Source organism: Notolepis coatsorum (genome assembly GCF_963971535.1).
Source record: "Notolepis coatsorum genome assembly, chromosome: 6".
NCBI lineage: Eukaryota > Metazoa > Chordata > Actinopteri > Aulopiformes > Paralepididae > Notolepis > Notolepis coatsorum.
In genome coordinates, this window is record NC_140170.1 from 142,617,366 (window position 1) to 142,640,116 (window position 22,751).

The window sequence follows — 22,751 nt, forward strand, 5'->3', positions numbered from 1 at the left end:
CTGGCCAAATTGCGACCAACAACCTACAGAGCTTTCTTATAGACAGAGAAATATGTTCCCCCAACACTTATCATAACCCAAAAAGTGACACAACCCTCCAGATTCTACATCTGGAGTCTCAATGAGCGGAAAACAAACCATGAACCAGCTCCCGTCCATTCTCAGTTTCCAGCACATTATATCAGACCTCCTACCAGTCTCGCTGTGTCACCACCACCTGCTATCCCTGACCGGCGAGAGAACCCCCCCAGCCAGCCAGTTCCTAAAAAAAATATAGTCAACCAAAAACAAAGAAAATTAAAAATAAACAAAAAACTGTGAGTGCCTACATGCTACACACCCATCCAACAGAATTAAACTATCATCCAGAGGCATAAATACCCCCGCAAAACTAAGACAGCAAAATTAGAAATCCAAAAAGAAATAAAATAAGTAATGAAATAATAATATTGTTGTTGATCTTTTTTTTTTTTTTTTTATTCAACCTTGACCACCCTTTGATCAAGTATTGTAATCACTACTATAAATAGTCCTTTGTTTCTAACTCTGTCTAATATTATGTGTTCCATTGTTCCTGTCTAAAACCAACTATTTAACTCTTCTCTGACACCTTCTGGTTCAGAGTTCACATGACCACAAGAGCCATTGCGGTGACCATCTTTCTCTCTCTCTCCAATCTGTGCAGCCGGGCCAGGCTGCACAGGTGGGAGATACCAAAAATCGTCCACCATACCATTCTCCCTTACGTTTTCCTCACTGCCACAGCAAGAGTTGATCAGACACACTGTAGCAAAAAGGAAAACCCATGATTTGTCTATTAATTAACTGTTAGTACGATTGGCCCATGCATCTGTCAGTCATTTCATCTCTCCTTGTTAGTTGCACATCCATCTTAGTCGCTTCCACTCATAATCTAATGTATCAACGCTCCTATATATTTTTTATCTATTTTTATTCCAATCAGTCCTTCTTCCCATTTTAACTTATTAATAACTCTATTTTCCCGAGCACTATTAGCTCCGCTTGTGCATTCCTGCCTCGTTCTTAATTAACCTATGACCTATGCAGACACCCCCTCTGACAATGTCCCAACTCTCCACATTCCCAGCAACCCTGTTTGGCTCATTTCTTTTTTCTGGACGTTCGCTGAGGCCTCCACCCTTTGTCACATGACCGAGTGAAATGGCCAACCTCCCCACAACCCCAGCACACAGCCGACGCCGGCCATCCCAGGGGTTCCAGTTCACCACGACTCCCACAGTCTCTCGGCTGGCCCCCCACAGTCCTCGCCAGGTCCACCCCTCTCCTGTCCTCTGGTCGCATGTCCTGTTGCCTGGAGGAGAGAGGGGCATACCTGTCCTTTTCTGCTGCCTCTCCTCGGGCCTTCTCTTGTTGGGAGGGGCCTGGAAACTCACCCCTCCTGCGGTTCTGTTCACCCTGTTGCGGCCCAGTTCCCTGTCCGGGCAACAGAGCACAGGGCATTCTTTGATCACAGCGGCCTAGGTCAGACGCCCGAAGCATGATCTCAACAGCTGTCGCTTCTAGTAGCACAGTCTTTCTCGCCAGTTCTCGTCCCAGTCTCTGAGTCTCGTGTGCGGCTTGACCGATCTCCAGCTGTGTCTTCATCAGATCTCGATGAACTGCCTCGTGTTGTTCGAACGCTGTCACAAACGCTCTCTGTTGTCTATAGTATGCTGCCTCTTCCCCCATCTCAGCACGGGCGGCTTGACGTCCTACCGTTGGGCTCCGCCTCTCATCTTGGCTTTGGTGCTGAGGGCAGGATGGATGTGGGAAACGGGTGGGCCGTAGAAACTGTTCGTGTATTCCATACCTGCTGTCGGTCTCAGTTCCAGCCATCCGGCCAGAGTGGACTTCGTGGGACGGCTGTAACCTCAGTCTCTTTTTCTGCCCCTTGGTTAAACCGCAGTCGCCTGCAATGGACACTCCAGCTTGAATCGGTTCTGGTTGGAGTAACACCGTTGTCACTGGTTCACTCCCCTGTGTTGGAATCAAAGTCATCATTCCAAGTCCTTCTGTCGTACTGGTCACATGAGAGAAGTCCATATTCAAATCAATCAGATCATCACTGGTATAGTCTATCTGGGAAATGTCTGCAGAGGCCCTCGGCCTACTCCCCCCAATGGCCCGATCACTAAGGCCCTCTTCCATATTGTCGTTGTTGTTATTCTATTGTTATTGCATCTAACGCTTCAGTTGTTCCTATCAAATGTCCCACTAACTTCCTATGTTACTGTCATTCATTCCACTTTCAACACTCTCTTGTAATCACCGTTTGAAAAAACAAATTTCTCCGTCTTACACTATTTTCTACTTACTTGAGTTAAAACACTCACACTGTCAAAATTTTACTGTGCAGACAAGGATTGATAATTGGCTTATCATTCATACTTATACCAAGGCGCATGGCCGTTTTCCCTAGATGGTTATGGAAGTCGTTTAGAGCACCTGTCCGGCCGAGCACCTGTACAGAAAGAAAGCAGAAATCCAGACTTAATACAGTGGCATTTCCCTTATTATTTCCACTCTTCGTTACGCATTGGAAATGTCGGGCAACACTATACTAATATTTTAAAGAGACACAGTGTGATTTGCTTGAAAAAATAACGATACAGCTTATCTTGTTTTTTTTTGTCCGTTCCTTCAACAGGAACACTGGAGTTTTCCAATCCCCTGTGTGCTCTCTTCACCTAGTTTCCTGGGAAATATAATCATTAATCCCCTTCCTATCCATTGTCTAATACTCCTTACACACAACCATTACCCCCCACAACACTTAATAAAAATTAATCAGTGTTGCTACTGCTACCAACCACCTAATCAGGGAAAACAATAAACTTTTAGCAACTTAGATCACTAAAACCCTGACCGACACATAGTACAGCTGGCCACGTTAATAATTTCATGGACACCCGCACTATGCCACCGCAATATTCACCCAGTTCTCTGAACACACAACGAACCGTCAACTCACAGCCCAAAGCGTCCTCCCCTCAGTTTCGAACCTGAACGGAAACACCCCAAGCTTTTACCACACCAAGAATATCACTACTTCACATACACAATAACAACGTAGTTCAAACAAACCTACAACCAAATGCCCACAACACACGCCGCAATCTAGGGATGGCGAAATACAAGGAGAGACAGGGAAGGGAAAAGAAAAAAAGGAGGGAGGGATACAGGGATCCAGGGACTAAGGGGAGGAAAGGGGGGGGGGGGGTCACACAATGCAACATTAACTACTACCAAAACCGTCTAAATCAACCTTAACTTTAATCAGACCAAAAGAATAACCATGAATATTCTATTTATCCTTATGTAATCCTATTTTAGCAAGTAACATTATTCTAATATAACCAATACTCCACGCCCATGATGAATTGAAAATGGGGGACCCTGATGTAAACAAGACGAAAGTCTTTCTCCGGTCTGCATCCCCTTAACAATTGTGTGTATTGAGCTGCACTGTACTGCACCCACTCTACAGTCTGTTAACAAAATCCTTCAATCAATCAATCAATCAGGCAATCTATACTATACAAAAACTCCCTTTGTGCACCTGTCCCCTCACAAAGTTCAACCGGGAGACAGGGATAGAGCGGAGGGGGGCGGGGGGGGGGGGGGGGGGGGAAGGAGGGAGAGAGGGAGGGAGGGAGGGAGGGAGGGAAGGAGTGTGAACGAGGGAGGAAGAGACAGAGGAAAAAGGGGGGGGGGGGGGGGGTTTTCATGCAACCAAAGTCACAAACAAACTCACACATCTATCCCATACTATCCCACCAGCGCCATTACCCCTGGCCCATAACAAATACAGACCTATAATCAAACCAGTAAACACACCCATCATCAACAACAGAAAAAACCTAATATAAAGAATTTACAAATCCCCACAGATTGCCGCGCTTCAAAACCTATAATAATCACAACTGATCTCTATTGTTTACTGCACCCCGTCCCACCTGTAAAGGTGAAACTATAAAAGAGGCAACAGCGCCCTCCACTGGAACGTACGCTCATCATCACCAACGCACCACAGCACTCACCACTTCCTGTGGGAGGTGCCCACGCCTCCCCCGCAAGTGCGTCATTACGTAAACCACCCCAAGACGTCAACTCGACGTTCTACCTCAACCACAAAACTACAATTCCCAGAACCCTCTACACCGGAAGTACCTGTCCATCGCCTCTCTAAGATCCCGCACTAGCAAAGAGTAGCAACACGCGAGATTCCCCGAGAGTTCAATCATGCTATTTTGTTAGCACAGGTAGCTTAGCATCTTAGCTTCGTTAGCTCAGTGCCGCTAGCACCAGCTTAGCTTAGCATCCAACATCACTTCTCCTAAACGGCCCAGTCCTGTTGACTCGAGCGGCACAACACATCGCAACTTTTACACAACCCCAGCTATACCCCGTAACACAACTTTAACCCTATTAAACCCCCGTCCACAGAACATATATTATTATCCTTATCCCAGTACGCTCGCCCGCTTGGCCCCGGCCGGCTCCGTATTTTAAATATAACGCTCCCGATCTAGCCCCGTTATTCCAAATCTAACGCACCCCAAGCTCCGACGCTCCCTATGACGTCACCAGCTCTAAAATCCCCGTTTTCTTTGATCTTTACTACATTACTTTTAAATTTCTACAGCCCCGATTTGAAAAATTTCAACGCACATTCCACATCTCCTAGGTTCCATCTCACATGTCATTCATTCAATTCACTCGAAAACGCAACACCGCGTCCACACGCTAGTCCCGTCGCGCCAGCTAATGCTGGCAGGACAGGGGTGTGGTTTCTCCGTTGCAGCCTTGGCCACCAGCTGGTTCATAATAATACAAAAAATACCTTGACATTTACTCAGAGCTCCTAACATCCATCCATTTAAACACATATACCAAGCAAAACAATGTCCCATTCATAAACACCATTCATTAGCCCATATTTATCCTACACGCATTTGCTGCCCATTTCACACAATATCCTCCTATTTTCTAATCCCCTGTGCAGTTACCCCACGCATTTCCCCCACAAGTGCATTATCTCCAAAGGTTACTTTCCCCCCCCCAACATTCCTCTTCTCAGCCTCTCAATCTTCATATTCAGCGCCGTTTGGGGAGCTTTTACCTGTCTCACCCCCAAATCGACCAAATACCTTCTTAAAAATCCGTACCAAAGGCGAATTTTTTAAGCAGATTCCGTCGGGTCACACTACAACAGATCTGTATGAAAACGTCTTTCTAAACTCGTCTGTTATACGTGCCGATTCTAAGAGTGAAGTCCGCGAATGATGGCGCGGAAAAAAAGCAACCAATTACCTCCCTGTTCTCTACTTCTCTTCGCGGAACCAGGCTATCCCTGAACTTCACCACGGTTATCCTATACTACTCTACACTCCGTTTTCTGTTCTCTTTTCTCTTCGTGGAACCAGGCTGCCCTGTGCTACACCACGGTTTATCTATTTACTACTCTTTAAGATCTGACTACTCCTCTTTACCCTTCTTATGAACCACTACGTCACGCACAGTCCCACTTCCCGCTATCTGTGACTAATCTCCGTTCTACTGCTCCCACGCCGGTCCCCTCAAATAATTTACCTAAACCCTAGCCTATCCCCTAAGCTGATATAGCTAAATACAGACATCTATTTCCTCTCCTCACTTGGCCTTGTACCAATTTATAGGCATCCTAACTGAACATCTCTAAGTGCAGCGCCGGTGTGTGGCTGAGACCAGAGCCAGGTTGTGAAACCTGGACCCCGGTACCCCTCCAACACCAACATTATCCTGGTCCATTTACAACTCATTTCTACCTAATGTAATAGCAACCCCAAAATGCGAGACTGCTTCGACCATTTACCAATTGTAAACACATTAGTACCACTTACCTATTCCCACTGGCCTCGGTCGCAACGGTGACGATCCTCCGTCCTCAGTCGTAGAGAGCATCGATGAGGGGGAGAGAACCTCTCCGTGTCCTTGAGAAGTGGCTGCTGTCGTTTTTCAACCGGTTTCTGGTCGAAATGCAGGACGGGTCACGGACCATTTGAAGTGTCTTTTCTTCATTCATGTATCTTTTATCTAAGTTCATTGATCGTATAGTGTTCTATTTCACCCTTTCCTCTGCATGGTTTTAGGTATTTTCAGATGTTCGGTTTCAAGTAAGAGGAGACTGACGATATGGTCAAAATCAACGGGCGGCGGTGTTTATTAATAAAACAGCTTTAGGAATTAAAACAGTACATCGTCTCTTTCATTTGGCTGTTGTCGTCTCTCGGTGCTGTTCGCTGTCTTAGGTTGTCCATGGCCAACACCGAGTCCTCTCTTGTGGTTCGCTGGTCTGGTTGTCAAGACAACCTGGTCTCCTCAGTCTCAGCGCTCAAGCAAGGAGCGCTTGATTTCATCTCTCTCCTTGGCAGGATCTCCTGCTGCGAAGCGATCTTCTGTCATTGGGTGTCAGTGGCTCTGAGTCTCCGGCTCGGCTCTCAAGCTCCGGGTGGTGATCCTCTTTCCGTCTGTGGAGGTTCAGCGCTCAAGTTGCGATGCGATCTCTGTCATCGTCTGTCCCCATGTCTCTGGGTCTTCAGGTCCTTTCTGGTGTGTCAGCGCTTCTCCTGATGCGAAGCGATTTCGTCTGTCATCGGGTCTCAGTCCCTCTGTGTCACGGCTTGGCTCTGCAGCTCCTTCTCCGTCTCCTCTGAGTGTCACCGGGTGTGTGTGTCGAGTCTCTCCAGGTTCCTTCTGGTGTGAGTCGTGTGTCTCATGAGTCGCCATTCGCCCTTTTTATTAGAGGAGAGAGAGAGAGGGGGAGACAGAGAGAGAGAGAGGGGGGGGAGACCCTGCCTATTCCTGTCACATTCCAGCAGAACTTGTCTGAGGGTATCCTGTGACCACATGTTACACAATTTCCTGGGTCTTCTGACAACGGTTTTCACAGTTTGAATCTGCTGACACTTTAATCATTACTTAATGAGAGGGTAGTTTCCACTGAGTAATACAACATCATGCTTATGACTAAAAGGTTTACATAGTCTAGATAAGAACCAGACTACTTTTCCAGACAGTGCCCAGATAACAAACCCTATATATCCGTTCTTTAATAGAACACCTTATTTTCCTGATGAACATTTGACCAATACAGTATAGTTTTACCTTCTAGCTTTAAGAGTTTCTTTTCTTTATTGTGACTAAGTTATTCTAATAGTTTCTAAGAGTTTATGCCTACATGTAACCTTATTAGTTTTTTCTATATCCTGGATGCATTTTGAACATTTGGCCTTACTTGAGTGCTGCTGACTCGTCTATCTGAGAGGCTCTTTTTACCACTCCTTTTACTCTGTCCCCTAACCATTCTGCCATGTCGTAACCTGAAATCCCTTACTTAGGGTAAATATGACCTTTTGATCTCACTGTTATTTTCAGTTTGTTTTAGTTCCTTCTTTCTGTCTGTTATTACCAAATAGGTTCAACCGGTGGGGGCAAATGGGTCATTCTTGAGTAAGCTTTTGTTCCTCTTTTAGCTAGAGTCCTTCCTGCCTTATCTTAATATAGCCTGGAGGGCCCAGTAATTATCTTAAGGTCAGCCATCTGTTGGGGTGATGGGAGAGTCGACTTGGCTCTACCCTCTTTCTACCAACATGGTGTTTTTCCGGCTCTTTCTTATAACTCAATATTTTGGTACATTTCTAGTTTGCTTTATTCATGTTTTCATTTAGAAATATACGACACTCACAAAGTGATTTACATTCAATAAGAATGTAATTTAATGGTTTAGTCTAAAATAATAGTCTAAGTAACTCTAAATCTCAGAGAATAATACTTTTCAAGATCCAGAATATCACTAATGATCATTAGTCCCCACAGTATCGATAGAATCTGACTAAATGAATGAAACGTCCTCAGTCTATATCTGAAATTTGTATTAGGCTTTGACAGAGTGGAATGAATACAGTTCCTCACACTTTATGTAGTATGAAACCCAGGCTCCATTAATGCTGACGCAAGTGCTTCTGATAAAGAATTGAATTATAATAAGATCTGAGGTGGGTGAAGTTACGGTCATATGTTGGCAGGCAGACAGAATCTTTAAGTGACACATTCTTATCTGCTCCCATACCCCCCCTGTTCCTTCTATATACTTCCCTCTCGTTCTCTCTATCTACCCCTCCTTCTCCTTATCCCTCTCTCTCCCTTTCTATGCAGCATTCTCTGCTCAGTGTTTTCTCCACTGTATAGAATTAAGTGTGATTAAACACTCTGTTAAAGTGGACCTTTATGCTTTGCATTGTTTTTACAGAATGAGTGGTTGTCCCAATGCTGAGAAAATGTTAATTATGTGCATTGCAGTTCAGCTGTGACAAGAACCCTCCCTCTTGAAAAGAGCCACAATCACCCTAGCCAATAAGAACTTATATATACGTGTGTATGTGGGTGTGAAGATATCTTGTGTATGTGCACGTGTACAAGATGGCCGATCACACCTTCTTTTTTGTACTTAAAGTTGAACGTAAAAGATGTTTTTGATAATATTCAGTAAGATTGCTATGCTATTGCTGGATCTTGAGTCATATTTGATCTGCAACGTCTAGTCTGAAATTCTTATCTGAAAGTCAACGTTACAGGCTCCTGCACCACTGCTAGACATGGCTTGCTCGTTAGAGGCACAGAAACAGTCCATTGAGAACAGGACTGAAACAGAGGGGTATAGAGGCTGCTAGAATGAGAACAGGACTGACACAGGGGGGTATAGAGGCTGCTAGAATGAGAACAGGACTGAAACAGAGGGGTATAGAGGCTGCTAGAATGACAACAGGACTGAAACAGAGGGGTATAGAGGCTGCTAGAATGAGAACAGGCATAGGCGGCCCGTAATGAAGGCTAGGGTAGGCTAAGCCTACCCAAATGTTATGGTGGTAGGGACCCCCTTCGGGGACAAACTGCCGGGAGAGGGCGTCCAGCTTAATGTTCTTGGAGCCTGGCCTGTAGGTCAGGGTGAAATTTAACCGGCCGAAGAACAGCGCCCAGTGGGCCTGGCGGGAATTCAGGCGCTTGGCCGTCTGGACGTAGGCGAGGTTCTTATGGTCCGTCCAGACCAGGAAGGGGATCTCTGAGCCCTCCAGCCAGTGCCTCCATTCCTCTCGGGCCAGCTTGACTGCCAGGAGCTCCAGGTTTCCGATACCATAGTTGACCTCCGCCGGGGTCAGGCGGCGAGAGAAGAAGGCGCAAGGGTGTAGTCTCTGGTCAACCAAGATGGCCGCGCAGGAGTGAGGCAGATGCACAGGGCTCACCACCTTTATCTTAAAAACTAAATTATAAGCGCTATACCAACCGAAATGATTACTTCATTTTAAACTAAACAACCCTACTCCTTTGTACACTTTGGAACTGACAAACAAGAAGCAAGGAACCTTCTGAGAAGCAGCAGACCCCGCCGTAACAAACGGCGCTACAAACACTGGTCTACTACAGCCTACAGCACAACATGGACGGTGAAATCACCCTACAAACATTGTGGAATGCCATCCAGCAAAGCAGAACTGAGCTGCTCCAAAAGACAACTGACATTCAAACTAGTTTGGAAACAATCAGAAGCTCGATGACGACGCTTAACGAACAAGTGGAAGAAGTGCAGCAACGAGTCAGCCGCAACGAGGATAACATCCAGACGGCTCACGAAACAATCACTAAACTAGAAAAAGAGATGACCACTGTAAAACTAAAAGTCCAACAGTATGAAGACAGCTCATTGCGCGCAGTCGTTCGTTTGGAGGGGCTTCCAGAGTCAGTGGAGAAACAGGACCTCGCCGGCTTCCTAGCCGCTTTTTTACTATGGCTATTTGGCGAAGATAAACTCGGCGGACCCGTGCTGATCGACAGCGCGTATCGCTTGAAATTAAAACAACCAGCAAGCCTAGACCAATACTCCTGAAACTACTGCGAGCACAACAAAAGGACGCTATCATGCGCCTGGCGAGGGAGAAGGTGGAACTGTACTACGGCGGGACCGAGGAAACCTCCAGAAGCAGGATCAACTTTTACAGTCACTTCAGCCAGGAGGTGATGAAGAAACGCAAGCTGTTTGACGACGTGAAACGCATATTCAGATCTAAAAGCCTGTCTTACTCAATGAGACACCCAGCAATATTAAGAGTCGAACACGGCGGGACCTCCCGTGACTTTCATTCCCCAGAAGCCGCACAAGATTTCATCCGTGAACTTGATCGAGGCTGAAAGCGGGCAGATCAAGCCCGTCGCCAGGATGAAATGACTGGGGGGGGCAACTGAGGATCCAAGACAAACACCGTGAGACGAGATAAGTAGCCAAAACTAAGACACACACACTACCAAATGACTCTTATGAGCTATTAGAAAAACCAGAAACAACCCTGAACGTGGTTAATTAAAGGACAAGTATCAAAACTGAATCATCACTGTTCCTAATTTATGCAAATGACATGTCGTCAGCTTGTGACTGCAACTTGTTCCTGTTTGCGGACGACTCAGCCCTGCTGGTCTCTGACAAGAACAAGTTACAGGTTGAAAAAACCCTCAGCTCGGAACTAGGCAGAATCTGCATATGGCTCGCTGATAACAAACTATCATTACACATGGGCAAAACAGAGTCCATTCTCTTCGGTTCAAATAACAAACTCAGCAAGACCGACGGCTTCTCAGTTACAGTGGGTGACAATATTGTCACAAGGAAAGATGAAATTACCTACCTGGGTTCCATCCTAGAGGCTAATCTCTCCTGTGACAAAATGGCATCCAATGTAATAAAAAAAGTCAACCAACGAACTCGATTCTTGTACCGGATCTCCTCTCTGGTAAACAAGAATACCCTGAAGACTCTGGCAGGAGCACTCATTCAGGGGTACTACGACTATGCTTGCACCTCATGGTACCAAAGCACCTCAAAGGCGCTAAAAACAAAATTACAAACATCTCAAAACAAACTAGTCAGACTACTGCTTGACCTTACTCCTAGAACCCACCTCACCCCTGCCCACTTTGACAACCTAGGATGGCTTAGAGTAGACGACAGAGTACAGCAACTTGCAATGGGCCTGGTCTACAAGATACACTACACGACCAAGGTACCCATGTACATGTCAAAATACTTCCCAAAGGTCAGTGAATACCACGATCACAACACCAGAGGGAGCTCCACAAATCATGTTAAACCCAGATTCGGCTCAAACAAGGGACTAAACACGTTTCGCAATTATGCCACATCAATGTGGAACGCCCTACCCAAAGCTGTAAAGGAATGTGGATCACTACCCACTTTCAAAACCTCTCTCAAGGGACACCTACGGGAGACTGCAATTCAACACTGGCCCCTGTAAATATCCTAACCCAACCCCCTCCAATGTACAGTCATTTACCTAGTATGGTTTTGTCAATAGTCCAATGTACAATTTTGTTTGTTTGTACAGTGTGTCCCCCCCCCCCTCAATGTACAGTTTTGCTTGTATATACAGAACTGGTCTAGAGAACTGGTTTAGGGAACTGGTCTAGAGAACTGGTCTAGAGGAACTGGTCTAGAGGAACTGGGTCTAGAGAACTGGTCTAGAGCAACTGGTCTAGAGGAACTGAGGGGCAAGCAGGGTAGCTAAGGGGTAACCATGGAAGCACCGGGAAAGGGCTAGCAGAGGGAAGGTTAGCTGCCAGGGCACTGATAGCTACAGGGCCTATGCTAGCTGTACTGCTACATCAACATAGAGGCTGCGCAAGCTGCCGGAGCCAGGCTAGCAGAGGGAAAGGGTAGCTGCCAGGGCACTGATAGCTACAGGGCCTATGCTAGCTGTACTGCTACATCAACATAGAGGCTGCGCTAGCTGCCGGAGCTAGGCTGGCAGACAGGGCTGGACCAGCATGAGAGCACAAGCTAGCTGGAAGGACAGTCCTAGCTGTGTGAGAAAAACTGACCTTGCTAGCTGAAAGGGCAGTCCTAGCAGTGGGATAAACTACACAAAAAAGTGGAGGCCATGCAGAGGGACACTGGGTTAGCTGCCAGGGCATGGCTAGCTACAGGGCCTATGCCAGCAGCAAGGGCTGCATAAACATAGAGGCTGTGCTAGCAGCCGGGGCTAAGCTAGCAGACAGGGGCTCTGCTGAGGGACTGGGTTAGCTGCCAGGGCATGGCTAGCTACAGGGGGGTCAAACAGGGCAAAACGGGAAGCAAACAGGGGAGCTAACCGGGGAGACTAACAAGCTAAACAGGGGAGTAACAGGCTAACAGGGGAGCTAGAGGGAACAAGAAAAAAAAAGGCAAACTCAACATACACCGTCTGTGCTGGCTGGGGTCGTCGATTTGGTGGGGTCGTACTGTTATGGTTTGTAACCGACCCCAATCGCACAACACAAGACAGGTATGGTGGTTTGCCAAGAAACAGATATTTATTGTGAACAGGGAAAAAGGGCACTGTCCCTTTAAGGGAGAAAACACAAAACACTGGAATAACACAAGAGGGGAAGGTAAAGAGCCTTTAAGAGGCGGGCAGGAAAAGGGAACACTATGGGAAAGTAAGGGAACGCCTAAGGGAAGGTTAAGGGAACGCCTTGGGACAGAGGAACTAGAGACTAGGTAAACCAGGGAAAAGGAGAACTAGGGAGAGAGGACTAGGGACTAGGAGAGCTAGGGATAGAGGACTAGGGACTAGGAGAACTAGGGATAGAGGACTAGGGACTAGGAGAAACTAGGGATAGAGGACTAGGGACTAGGAGAAACTAGGGACAGAGGGGACTGAGGCCCGCGGAGGCAGGCTGGGGACAGGGAGGAACTGGGGACTGGTGGGAAAACATCTGGGCCGCTCTGCAGAACAGAGGAGAGGGTTAATATTCAAAGGGAACAAACAGAGCAGATGCAGAACAGTCCAAATAACAAAGTAACAAAGTAAATACTATCTTCGTGTGAACAAACACACAGTGGGAGATGAAATGTCCAAAATAATATCCACGAGAGAACAAAACAGAGTGGGAGATGAAATGTCCAAACAAATAACTAAGTGAGAACTAAAGGAGGCAATACGCTGGGAGAGTGACATCACAATCAAAACTCACCCAGGCGTATGCGTAATGGTACAGGAACAGCAGCGGGAACGGGGGCAAGAGGCATTACGCTGAGTGAGTGACATCACAATCAAAACTCACCCAGGCGTATGCGTAAAGGTACAGGGACAGCAGCAGGAACGGGGGCAAGGGCACTACGCTGAGTGAGTGACATCACAATCAAAACTCACCCAGGCGTATGCGTAAAGGTACCGGGACAGCAGCGGGAACGGGGGCAAGGGCACTACGCTGAGTGAGTGACATCACAATCAAAACTCACCCAGGCGTATGCGTAAAGGTAAGGGACAGCAGCGGGGCGAGGGCATCGCCACCGGGTGGCTGGCTGTCCGAGCCGAGGAACAGAGTGCTGGAACAGTGGCGGTGACGAGGGAGTCGTCCACCGGGTAGCCGACTGTCGGAGCCGAGGAACAGAGTGCTGGAACAGTGGCGGTGACGAGGGTGTCGTCCACCGGGTAGCCGCTGTCGGAGCCGAGGAACAGAGTGCGCGCCACACCTTGGTGTGCGCGTCGGAACAGTGGCGGTGGCGAGGGCGTCGTCCACCGGGTAGCCGCTGTCGGAGCCGAGGAACAGAGTGCGCGCCACACCTTGGTGTGCGCGTCGGAACAGTGGCGGTGGCGAGGGCGTCGTCCACCGGGTAGCCGCTGTCGGAGCCGAGGAACAGAGTGCTGGAACAGTGGCGGTGACGAGGGTGTCGTCCACCGGGTAGCCGCTGTCGGAGCCGAGGAACAGAGTGCGCGCCACACCTTGGTGTGCGCGTCGGAACAGTGGCGGTGGCGAGGGCGTCGTCCACCGGGTAGCCGCTGTCGGAGCCGAGGAACAGAGTGCGCGCCACACCTTGGTGTGCGCGTCGGAACAGTGGCGGTGGCGAGGGCGTCGTCCACCGGGTAGCCGCTGTCGGAGCCGAGGAACAGAGTGCGCGCCACACCTTGGTGTGCGCGTCGGAACCGAGAGACGCCTCGGGGTGCGTCTGCGAGGAGGAGTGTGCCAAGCACGAAGGTCTGGAAGATGCGCGTCGGCGCGCTGAGGTCTGGAGAGCGTGCCAAGCTCGAGGGTCTGGAAGATGCGCGTCAGTGCGCTGGTACGGAGGAGCGTGCCAAGCTCGAAGGTCTGGAAGATGCGCGTCTGTGCGCTGGTACGGAGGAGCGTGCCAAGCTCGAAGGTCTGGAAGATGCGCGTCTAGATGTGCGTCAGGACGAACAGCTGCGCTGGGGTCTGCAGTGGAGCGCTGGGGAGCCTCCCGTGGAAGTTACAGGGAGCGCAGAACAGTCTCCTCCACAGGCTACGGCGACAGCAGACGAAGGCTGGAGCAAACATCTCAAGGCTGGAGAGATCCATCTTACAGCATTGGTAGACCAGAGGATCTCCCGAAAGAGTCTAGATGTTAGAGAATATGACTCAGCATGAATACAACACGACCCCACGCCGAAACGAGGGGAAGCGCCCTCGTATTTAAAGCCCACAGGGGGACTAATTAGCCTGCCACCACAGGTGCGAGAGATAATAGAATATCAAACAGGTGTGGCCACTAAGGGTAAGGAACGAGAGGGTGGGGGCTAGAGAGAGTGAGTAGGGAATTCCTAACAGTAGGCTTAAAGAAGACAGAGAAAGGTAGTGAGCAGCGGGCAAAACCTCACAGTTTGTGATACTAAAAAAATCCAGAAGAAGAGTGTATATACATTTGACATAGATTGGGTTGATTGTTTTACTTTTTAGGGTGTTGGTAGGCAACTATAGTTGTAGAACTTTGCATTTTTATTTCTTTTCATAGCCTTTGCAAGGGGAAAGGATAGTTAGACCATGTAGGCTTACAAATAAATTAAAAAAAAAATTATAATAATAAAAAAGAACCACAAAAAAAAATAAAAATAAACTGACAAGTAAATTGGTAGCCTATTATCTTTCCCCTCTTATTCATTATTCATTTCTCTTATTCATTAATTAATTTATTTCTCTGCCTTATTACTGAATCAATTGCTTGCCTGTATTGTTTGTTTTTTAGTTTAATTTTGTTCCTTTTTTCTTTTTGTTATAAGGAGTAACGCTTCACAGCCTGGTTCAAATAGTGGTGTGCCACCTGGCAATTTAAAGGGGGAGTTAATAGGGAGCCAAGTAGGGTAATATAGGACTAGTGAGCCTATGTTATGGTTTACTTTCTGTTTGGGGAGGATATGGGGGGAAAAAAGGGTGGGGGGGGGACCTAGTACAAATACATATTATCTTCACGAACTCAATGCATGTGATCTTGTGAACCATGATAGATGGTATGATATAACTGGAGTGACTAATGGTAGGCATATGCACTGTGAACATGTGTGTGTGTGCAAAAACACACGCACGCGCCCATGTCCAAATGGAATGCTGCAATCTCTATAACAAAACCACAATTAAACCCTTATTAAAGTCGATATTGAAAATGATCCTAGATGACTAGCACTCTGACATTTATGTCCTTCAATGTTAAGGGCATCAATAATCCCATTAAAAGGAAAAAGATTCTCAACTATTTAAAGAATCAAGATTGCGGCATTGCATTTATTCAGGAAAGCCACTTAACTGATGCAGAGCATGTGAAGTTGCAAAGAGATTGGGTTGGGTCAGTATTCTATTCCTCATTTAATTCCAGATCAAGAGGAGTGGCCATACTATGTCACAAACAGTTAAACCTAAAAATACGTTCTCAAGAAAAAGACACTGCAGGTAGATGGATAATCCTCAAATGTGACATAAATCACGAACCTTTTACACTTATTAATCTATATGGCCCCAACAAAGACGATGCACCCTTTTTTAGGAATATTCTATTATCCTCTGCACAAAACTATGGCACATGTATCCTTGGAGGTGACTATAATTTAACACTGAGCACATCAGATAGATCTAATAGCATCCCCCAGCCATTAAGTGCCGCAGCCAAAGTAGTAAGGGATGGTATGTCTGAAATGGGTTTGGTCGATGTTTGTAGAATACTTAACCCACTGGAGATGGAATACTCATTTCATTCTGCGGTACATGACACTTATTCCAGATTAGACTTGTTTTTAACAACTAAATCACTACTTCACAATGTAATTGAATGTAAATATCTAGCCTCTACAATATCGGATCACTGTCCTTTGAAATTGAAGGTGAAACAATATTTGGACAAACCTAAAACTAAGCGTTGGAGATTCAAGCCATATCTCCTTAACGACCCAGATTTTGTTAACTTCCTAGAAAATCAAATAGATGACTTTTTAATAATTAATGTAAACTCTGCCTCCCCAAGCATAATCTGGGAGACACTGAAAGCTTACCTAAGAGGTCAGATAACGTCTTTTGGAGCTTCTAAACAAAGAAAAGGTAGACTGTATCTAAACACACTAGACAAAGAAATTCATGAACTAGAGAAAAAACACGCAGAATCCAATAGAGCAGAAACTCTGCACATACTAGTAAAAAGGCGGCTTGAATATAGCAACTTAACTACTAGCCAAGTAGAAGCAGACATGGCCAGAACTAAATACCACTACTATGAAAAGGGGGACAAAACCGGCAAGCTACTCAGCTGGCAAATAAGAAAAGAAGAGATGGCAAAAACAATAGACTCAATCAAATCTAAGGATGGTGATGTATTACATAAACCTGAAGAGATAAACCAGCGTTTTGAAATGTTCTACCACAATCTATATACGTCTGAAAACCAAGACTCAACTGCTACAAAATGCGAGGAATTCTTGGGAAACGTACAGATTAATAAGCTTCCTGTAGAAGTGAGAACTACTCTTGAAACAGAAATATCAAAGGAAGAAATCACCAAAGCTATTAACTCATTGCAAACGGGCAAAGCACCCGGTCCCGACGGCCTACCTGCTGAATTTTACAAACTGTTCATAAATAAATTAATCCGCCCTTATATGGACATGCTCAAAGACAGTCTCAATAATGGTAAATTACCACCAAGTCTAGAATTAGCAACAATCAATGTACTTCCTAAGCCCTCTAAGGATAAACAACTTTGTGACTCATATAGGCCCCTGTCAATGTTAAATGTGGATTATAAAATATTTTCTAAAGCACTCGCACTAAGAATGGACCCTGTGATGTCTCTCTTAATCCACGAGGATCAGACGGGTTTTATTCAGCAGCGACAGGGATCTGACAATATCAGAAAACTTTTTCATATCATTGAGCTCTCTAAACAAACAAATGACTCAAGACTTGTAATCTCGATGGATGCTCGAAAAGCTTTTGATACAATAGAATTTGAATATCTTTTTTATACTCTGAAACAGATGAATTTTGGTGATGTTTTCATTAATTATATTAAGATGCTTTATTGCTCTCCGAAGGCACAAGTGTTGACAAATGGTATACTTTCCAAACCCTTCCAATTGGGACGTGGAGTACGAAAGGGCTGCCCACTCTCCGTATATCTGTTCGCCGCAGCCATTGAACCGTTGGCGGTGGCAATACGGAACAACAACAATATATGTGGCATAAAGACTGGAGCAAACGAATCCAAACTCTCACTATATTGTGATGATTTACTAATTTATATTACCCAACCAGATATATCCTTGCCGCAATTACTCAGCATACTAGAGGCATACAGTGCCATATCTGGTTACACGATAAATTATGACAAGAGTGAAATAATGCCACTAAATAGTGTTACCACCCAGAATACCCACCCAATGATTTCCCATTTTAAATGGGCACCAAAAAGCTTCAAATACCTGGGAATCCAAATATCTAACGACCTGAACCAAACATACCAAAATAACTATCTACCTATTATGGAAAAAATCAAAACAGACCTATACAAATGGAAAGATCTACCAATTTCTTTAATTGGACGTGTTAATGTGGTCAAGATGAATGTTCTGCCTAAATTAATTTATTTGTTCCAGTCAATTCCACTCAGCTGTCCACCAAGCTTGTTTACATCACTGAATAAAATCATTTCAATGTTTTTGTGGTCCCAGAAACGGGCTAGGATCAGATTAAAAGCACTACAGGCTCCCCTGAATAAAGGGGGCTTAAACCTCCCCAACTTCAGACTGTACTACCTAGCCTGTCAATCACGTGTTATTTGGTGTTGGCTCAACAGTGAGAGGCTGCCCACACCAGCATGGGTTAAACTGGAAGAGAACATAATCCATCCTACTCCACTACAGGTAATCCCCTATATAGACACGCAAAAAACCCTTAACTCTATCACTAAAAACCAGATTATACATCATACCTTTGCATGTTGGAAAGAAACTATTAAACTAATGGGAAATCAAAATACCTTGTTAATGAGCATGCCCCTGTGGAACAACCCTTGTGTCCCCAAAATTATTAGTGATGGAATATCTGAAAATTGGAGAACCAAGGGAATCAGCGAAATAAGAGACTTGTATAACCAAAGCATCTTTTCTGATTTTAATTCCCTGAGAGCGAAATATAATTTACCTTCATCCATTTTTTTTAAATACCTACAGATACGGAACTGGGTCAAAAATAACAGTTATAGCTATCCCCATATGTCTGAAACACCAATAGAGAAACTGTTTAACACTACAAAAACATCAAAGGGCCTGATATCTAAAATCTACACACTGATGAACACTGAACAGAAAGATGATAGGATGCTACAACAAAAAGATAAATGGGAAAAAGATATTAAACACAAATATACCAACTGTCCGTCTGCAACACTACTATCACCAACATCTAAGAAGGGAGATCCCCCCTTGAATGGCCCTTCTAAGGTTTCTCTCCTCCACACCGCCTGTGGAGCTTTTTTCCCTATTGTTAGGTTTTAGTGAGTTTTTCCTTACCTTCGCGTGGGGTATGTCTGGGAGTGCTTGCATTCTTTCATTTATTTGCATTCATCTAAAAAATGTTTGGACCCTATTGTGTTCTTGTTCTGTTCTTGACTTATTGTTATGTTGTCTTCTTGACTTGTTTAAAGAAGACCTGTACGGCCCATGGGGACATTAACGTGTGTTGTCGGGCCCTATAAATAAATTTGATTTGATTTGATTTTGAAAGAATGGCAGTCATTGCTCCAGAACTCCCAAACAACTTTAACAAATACCAACCATAGGTTAACACAATTTAATATACTACACAGAATTTATTATACACCTCACAGATTATATCAATTTAGCCACGAGACATCACCCAATTGTCTTCGATGTCAACATGCTAAAGGGGACCTAATACACACGTTCTGGAATTGCCGGAAGTAAAATTATTACTGGAAATTTATATTTGAACAACTTTCAAAAATTATTGGAAAGACGATGACTCCTGACGCACGAATAGCTATTTTGGGTGATATCTCTATGCTGAGTAACTTTGACAACTTTGAAAAGAAATTTATCCTGTTAGGAATGTCTGCTGCAAAAAAATGTATTTTTTGTCATTGGAAATCTGAACCCCCTCCCCCGACTAAACAATGGTGGGCAGAACTCCTATCCTATTGCACACCTGAAAAAATCATGTATAATGTGAAAGGAAAAATAATACACTTTCAGAAGATCTGGGGTCGGGCAATGGATTACATACCAAATATGGGTATAGAACTGGAGAGAGCCAATTGAAGCATAGAGATTTTGGATATTGTCTTTTTATATTCTATATTTGTCTGCCTGTTTTTTCTTTTTTCTTTTTGTTGTCATGTTTATTATTTTATTCAGGTAGTAGCACAGACAATCATGTAATCAAGTAAATCATGCATCCGATAGTTTTTTCTTTTTCTTTTTTTTGTACTAGGAAGGGTCGGGGAAGGGTTAGTAATTGTTTAGTTAGGAAATGTAATTTATATATTTATAACTTGCATTTTACAACTGTATGTAAATGAAATGTTAAAAGCAAATAAAAGATAATAATTGAAAAAAAAAAGAAAAAAGAGCGGAGCGTTGGGAGAGGACTGCCCCCACCCCGGTACTCGAGGCGTCCACCTCCACCACGAACTGGCGGGACGTGTCCGGCTGGACGAGGATGGGCGCGGAGAAGCTCGGAGAAGGCGGAGTCCACCTTATTGGACCAAACGAAGGGCACGGAGGGCGAAGTAAGTTGGGTAAGGGGCGCAGCGACCCGGCTGTAGTCCCTGATGAAACGCAGATAGAAGTTAGCAAACCCCAGGAAGCGTTGGAGCTGCTTGACGTTGGTGGGTTGGGGCCAGTCTGACACTGCCTTGATCTTCTCGGGATCCGCCCGGGTCCGGCCACCCTCTATTATGTAGCCGTGGAATCCAATGAAGGAGATGTGGAACTCACACTTCTCCGCCTTGAGGAAACAACTTGTTCTCCAGCAGGCATTGGAGGACCCGGCGGACATGCTGGACATGCTCTTCCATAGAGCGGGAAAAAATCAGAATGTCATCCAAATAAACAAAAACAGAGCGGTTAAGGACATCACGGAAAACGTCATTGACAAGGGCCTGGAAGACAGCAGGGGCGTTGGTCAGCCCAAAGGGCATTACCTTGTACTCAAAGTGACCGAGCGGGGTCTTAAAGGCTGTCTTCCATTCGTCCCCCTCCCGGACACGGACGAGGTGATAGGCATTCCTGAGATCCAGCTTCGTGAAAATGGTGGCACCTTGCAGGGGTTCAAAAGCAGAGTCAATTAATGGCAGGGGGTACTTGTTCTTGTCCGTGATGTTGTTGAGACCCCGGTAGTCAATACAGGGGTGAAGGGAGCCATCTTTTTTGGAAACGAAAAAGAAACCCGCGCCGACAGGAGAGGAGGAGGGGGTAATAATGGCTGAGGCCAGGGACTCGTGGACGTATTTCTCCATGGACTCCCTCTCCGGGCGTGAGAGATTGAACAGGCGACTAGCGGGGAGCGGGGCCCCCGGGAGCAGGTCAATAGCACAGTTGTACAGGCGATGGGGTGGCAAGGAGAGAGCATGCTGTTTACTAAAAACAGCCTCTAAATCATGATAAATTGGAGGGATAGCAGAAAGGTCAATGGGTTCGTTGGGAACGTGAGAACCAGCGGCCGAGCTGACTGTAGACAAGAGGCGTGGCAGTGAGCGCTCCAGCTCACGACCAAGCCTGTTGGCCAGTTTATCACAGGGTTGTGCAGCTTTAGCCAAGGCATGCCGAGAACAATGGGATTATGGGGGGAATTAGTGACGTGGAAGCGGATAACCTCGCTATGATTCCCTGAGAGCAGGAGGCGGAGGGGTCTGGTGTGATGAGTTATTTGCGAGAGAAGCCTCCCGTTTAGGCCGTGAGCATCGCAGGGAATAGGCAAAATGTCAGTTGCAATATGGAAGTGAGACACTACCCCGGCTTCGATGAGATTTTCGTCTGTGCCTGAATCGACCAGCGCGGACAGCGGGAGCGATTGGACGTTGTAACACAGCGTGGCACTGAATTGCATGTTTTGACCGGAGCTGGGAGCATAATTTGGGCTCAAACATGCCCCCAGCATTACTGTTGAGCCGGAACGTTTGGGCGAATCGGACATGCAGAGGGAGTGGCCAAGTTGACCGCAATACAGGCATGCCCCCGTCTGGAGTCTGGCGGCGTTCGCTGGGAGAGAGGTGAGAGCGGTCGAGCTCCATAGGTTCAGAGAGGCTGTGCTTGGCGCGGACGGCACGGATGGTGCGCCCGGAGGGGGGAGAGAGAGGTGAGCTGGGCAATGGAGGACGAGCACCGCTAGCTTTTTCACGGCGGCGTCCAGTTCTCTGGCTAAATTAATTAGCTCGTCTAGGGAAGACGGCTTCTCCTTAGACGCCAATTCATCCTTTAGGACGTCACTGAGGCCTTAGCGAAAAGCCCCTCGTAACGGCGTGTCATTCCACTCGGAACCTGCTGCTAGGATACGGAATTCAATTGCATATGCGCTCACGCTGCGATTACCTTGGCGGATTGTGAACAAGCCGGCAGTACTATCCGAGCCCCCAGAAGGATGGTCGAAGACTTTGCGCATGTCGCCGATATATGCAGAGTATGAATCGCAGAGGGGGGATGACTGAAGTGGAGAGTGGTTGCCCATTCTAACGTGGGACCTTTGAGCAGACCCGACAGGTAAGAGACTTTAGACTCATCACTTAGGAAGGTCTGTGGCTGTTGTCCAAATACTAATGAACATTGGAAGATAAACGCACAAAAGAGACGTCTCCGTCATAACGCTCTGGTGCGGGGACATGGGGCTCCCTGTGCGGGGACACAGCAGGTGGGTCATCTAGCTGGGCAGAGACGTAAGCGTCAAAACGGTCACATTGTTTGTCTCGCTCCATGGAGCTGAGCTGAGGGTTTGGCGGAGCCCAATAGCAGAACACAGGAGGAGAGAGAATGGAGCGTTTTAGGGTGTTTTAATATTATTCCCCCAAGTAGACAGGTTACAGGCAGCGAATACAGAAATGTGCGACAGGTACGAGAATGGGTAGTCGGCGAGAGCAGGGGCACTCCTTGTGTAGCACGGGGCAACAGGTACAGGAGGAGTGTGCCCTGGATGAGAGCAGGTGCACTCCTTGTGCAGCACGGGGCAGTAGACACAGGAATGTGTAGTTCGCGAGAGCAGGAGCACTCCTTGTGCAGCACGGGACGTCCAGGTAGGAGGTGTACTGGAGCGGAGGTCCTGGGCATATAGAGAACAAGGGTTAGGACAAGATATAACAATAAGGACTGGGTTGCAAGGCTTGGGTTCGTCATCGTACCTAGGAAGCTAGTTTACCC